Source organism: Papaver somniferum, chromosome 3 (genome assembly GCF_003573695.1).
Source record: "Papaver somniferum cultivar HN1 chromosome 3, ASM357369v1, whole genome shotgun sequence".
Lineage (NCBI taxonomy): Eukaryota > Viridiplantae > Streptophyta > Magnoliopsida > Ranunculales > Papaveraceae > Papaver > Papaver somniferum.
In genome coordinates this window covers 184362668-184367658 of record NC_039360.1, presented here as the reverse complement: position 1 = coordinate 184367658, position 4991 = coordinate 184362668, and the positions used below count along the sequence as shown (strand labels likewise).

The following is a 4991-nucleotide window of genomic DNA, read 5'->3' as shown; positions in this document are numbered from 1 at the left end:
TGTGATAATCAGATTGAATTGAGTTTACCTAAATAGCCACAAACCGCTAAATCTTCAAGGTAATTCGTTCAATATTCTTTCAGTTATTATTTTTTTTTTGGTTCCTAATTCAGTTACCCCTCTCCCAAACCTTTGCTTCTGTTTCAAGGTAGTCTTTCGGCTACATTAGGTAGATTTATATTTGGAGTTTTGGTTTTTATGTACTGTAATTAATTTTAGGTTTTTCTTTCAATTTACTCTTGAGTGTTTTTTAGTAGAGTTTCATTGTTTTTGTATTTCTGATTTGCAGGTTGCACAAGAGTAAAGGTCAAGTGAAGTGGTATCTTTGGTAAACCTAGAGTTGGAACGACAGTTGAAACAGGTTAACTACGTGTAGCATTTGCATTTCCCAACAAATTTTCCTTCCTTTTCCCTGTCTTGGTCACTATAATCTCAATTAGATCCTAGGGGTTTCCTCATACAACTTCTTACTACCATTATAATAGAGAATAAGATGGTAGACGTATTTGTCTTAGGCCTGGATTTCCATCATCTCTCTTATCAATCTATTATAATTATATATCTGGAACTTAGATGGATGTTTCAGTGCTCTTAGTTGGCTAAACCATTTGATGGAAATGTAAAATTGAAAGATAATCTGATGCACCTATCTATAGTACTTCCTAAAGTAGTCATCTGTGCAAACATATGTTTTGACGATGATTTTATAGTACTTTCGATTATCTCATGAGATGCATGAAATATTGATTATGGATGTGAACCAGATGTGTTCTACATGTTAGATAACACTTCTTAAATCTACTAATTGCATTGTACATGATACTTATTTCACTGCCCGATTGAGTTCTTAGAAGAAAGAAGTACTTCTTGAACTGTTGTTGAAACATTTAGTTTATTGTAATAGGGCTAAATTTTTTTTACTTCAGCATCTAAAGGTAGAAGACGCTGATGCACATGTCCATCTATTTAATTTCGCATAACTTTCTTCATGAAATATGAATACTAACCCGGGATCAGTAGATCAATTCTATATTTGCAGTTCATCATTTCATGTATTTTCGGTGTAACCGAAACCGAATAACCATCTAAGTTATATAGATCCAATGGATGACCTTCTGGGAATCCCTCACTGTTTAAACTATCCCCTGATTCATGAACGCGAGTAAGAATCTGTGGCGCAATGGTAGCGCGTCTGACTCCATGTCAGAAGGTTGCGTGTTCAAATCACGTCAGGTTCACTGTCCCACTTTTCTTTAATCATCTTGGAACACATTGAATCAAATGGGTTACAGTAATTGCAAGAACAAGAAAATCTTCAACTGGGGATGGGTTTTTTTTGTAAATATGGTTAGCAGTCCGAACCAAAGCATTGAGATTCAGATGCAAGACAATTTACTAAAGCTTTTATTTTTTCGACTCTGATATGAGTATTTTCCCATATTTAGAATACAAGTTTTTTTGGGCTCAACCTATCGTACACTGTTAAGTGCTAAGTTTTGCAACAGGTAATGGTGAAGCTTATCAGATTTTGAGGGATCCAGCACAAAGATAGGATTATGATCGGAACGAGAATTACAATTTTATCTTGGTACAACGAAACAATTGAAATTTGTATACAAATGGAAAGATATGAGTTGTGTTTATCTTTTACTGTTGTGTTTCTTACATTATTTTCTCTCTTGCTGCAGGTAAACGTCATTATCGGGTAAGCACAGCGGAAGATACTCCCTGTTCAGGTAAAAATAAATTGGTTCTATTCTTTTGCCCCTTGGTCTGTCGATAGTCTAGAAGTTCATGTTCATGGTTTCATACGGAAAACTTGAGTAAACGAAACTAAATTGGACAAATCAAACAGAAGTTAGAGAAACCTGTAAAAATTTAACGACTTTACAAATTGCAAAAATAAGTTGATTCTAGACTTTTCCCCCTTGGTCTGTCGAAAGTCTAGAAGTTGATGTTTTCATGTCGAAAACTTGAGTATACATGAGTACAGTTGAAGTATTGATTGTGTTTGGTTGGGCAGATTGGTGATACCCTTTTGGTTTACAACTAAATATTTTAGTTTCTTTCTTTTATTTTCTTCTTTACAATATCCATTATGTTTTTGCAGGGAACTAACCTATTACCTACGTAAGTGGTTTGTTTGTAGGTGGGATATGATTCACGGGAATAGTACGTAGTTAGATTAATTTGCAGTATCCTGGCATTTTTTTTCTGGAAGATATATCAATCTTTTCCTTTCTTCTGCACAAGTATAATTTTCTTCCCATCATGTACAGTTCATTTTCTCTGTTCAACGCATACCGAATATACCATCTTCTCCATTTGATGTTTTCTTTGTTTAAAGTGATTATTTATTTTTTTCGGATATACTAAACCACTATACATATTTTTCTTATATAGCTTACGTTGTCAATAAGTTACTCTACCTTCATTATATATAGGTATCACTTGACTGCATATCTTATATACGGTGAATCAAAATGGGATCCCATGGACGATGCACGCCAAAATACACAATAAGGATGCAACTAAATTGAACCGCTATCTTATCTCAATTGGATTTTTAACCATGTAGTTGTGGGTTCGACTCCCACAGATGGCATAGCAATGAGCTTATTATTTTTATAGACAATGTTGCTGTGAAGGCAGCCACCACTGCGACCATTTCTTCTACTTCTTCAAAAAGTGAAATTTCAACTTCATTTGCTTTCCTTAGCTCTCACTTTCTATCCAACAGCTCACAGCTCTAATCTTTTGGTTCGATCAAGGGCTGGAAGAGTCTTAGAGCCTTAGAGGGAGAATGGACCGGTTCTTAGAATGAGAATTTTCCCCCTAATTTTATGAATGTGTGCAGGGTTAGGGAAAGTGATAAGTGCCAGAAGGATAAAAGGAAGATAATTCCAACATGTTCTCTTCTTGAATATAAGCAGAATCTACAACCAATAGTCCTTCGTTAAGGTTTTACTTTTCTCCTTATCGTTCTACAACTATACACAAGGGATAATGAATAACTTGGAAAGCTTTACTTAAAGCCTTTTCTGTTAGAAAATAGGTCTCAACTCCTGAATCATCTGAGAAGCACAGTTTGTTCTTTTCTTAATGGGGTTATGGTCCTGAGTTTGTCATTTAAAATATACTTAGATATTATGTGTGCATCGGTTAGTTTTATTGGTTTATTGTTTGATTGTGGAGCTTAGGCATGGACTTTGCTCTATGTTATCTGGAGATCTCAATTCGCACAATCGCGACTCAACTGGAAGGGCTATGGGGTGAGGTCCAATGGACAAACAACCCCAATATCTCGAGGTCTTATTACCTTACCTAGATTGGCAGGTCTGTAAATAGTACACATATTTATTAGTAAATTTCGTTAGTTTTGGTTGAGAGTTTAGACTAGCATATATCAAAATTACCTTGAAATTTCATCATGTCTCACATATATAGCATCCAATTTCATTTAATGGAAAACGAGAGTTGTTCAGACATCTTGCAGTTGGCTTTGCTTCCTTAAAAACTACAGAATAGAAACATGGTTTTATATAATAGAAGAATTGTGTTAGGTTTGACCCTGTGTATTCCAGACAGGTTGATAGGTGTGTCAAATCTGCTCTATATGTTTTTGAGATGCAAAATGTTGGTGACTTAGATTTGCATTGTTGTTGATGTGGTTCATTATTTTTCTGAATGCGTTTGATGGCAATGGTATTCCTAGCAGATTGCATCAATTGAGATGCTCAGAAACTTCTTTTCGAAGAATTTTGGAAGATTTCACCAAGTGTGGTGATCGTAGTACCATTCAACTTGGCAATGGGTTAGTAACATGTTTGAACTGTCTTAACTTAAGTATAGAAAAAGGTTCTTATTAGGCGAGGACAAGAGTAACTCATGTGCAGCTAAGATTAATAATTTGTTGTTCAATGTGATCTATTAATCGTTTCAAAGGTGAGTTAAATAGTTCCATATACTCGAGATAACATTGGTTCATATAATAGAATTTGTTGCCCATGGGTCTGTGCGGTATGATATACAAGGTAGGATTATATATTTATTTCAAAATTTGTTAAGACTGACTGAGATTGGCTCTATTTTTTGTTATAACACTGTGTACAAGTTTGTTTTTTTTTTCCTTTTCTTGATGAAAGTTAGGAGTTAGGTTTTCAATTTAGGAATTTGTTTAAAATCAGTCAGTACTAAAGTAGAGCGAGTTTGATCAGATTTCTAAGTTTCGCCAATACCTAAATATTTTAGTTTTTTCCTTTCACTAATTATAGGATCAAACTATGTAGTGATTAAGGTACATACTGTGGCATTGCTTATGTTTCCAATGTCTAAGCATGTTGCTACGAAAGACTATTCTTTGTTAATTTAATTTCTCTATATATCTGAGGAATCTTGCAGACAAGTTAAAGTTCACTACAGGAGTATTGCTTGGCGAGTTTCAAAGTACCGTGACTTTGTTCGCAATAATGAAACTTTAATTCCAAATTTTGGTGAAACTGCAATAGGATGACTTGCTCCTGTTGATTCTGACAACCTTGCTAATCCAAAGGTATGAGCTTAATCTTTCACATTTTAACCTCGCTGTTGAGAAGTTTTGCATTATGGTTACATGGTTGAATTTAGACTATTCGGATGTAACAAAGATTCGTATACAACGTAAAGTTCTCCCTCTAAGTGTTATTCTTTAGACTTACAAGAAAACTTGGCAGGTGGATTGCAGCTTCCAGGCCCAATGACTGGTGGTCAGATAGGATATTAAGCTGTAGCTTTCTTTAAATCTCAATGTTCATACTATACTTGATTAATTCACCTAAATCCCTGTGAACAACACTATGCTTGTGAGTTACAAGTGGTGTTGTATTTTCTATTTTTTTGTGGTTTAATTGTGTATTTCTTCCCTGGATCATAAGAAGGAGAAAGTAATGGTGTTGGCAAGAAAAAATATCGGAATCCTAAACGATAAATCAATACCTTTTAAGCTGTAAACG

The 4991-nt window shown here is 34.7% G+C and overlaps 1 non-coding gene across 1 annotated transcript; it reads left to right on the top strand.

The window, feature by feature from the left end:
• Nucleotides 1–1166: 1166 nt before the first annotated feature.
• TRNAW-CCA lies at nt 1167–1238 on the top strand. The gene has a single exon. It is a non-coding gene; the product is annotated as a tRNA-Trp (tRNA).
• The last annotated feature ends 3753 nt before the right edge of the window (nt 1239–4991 follow it).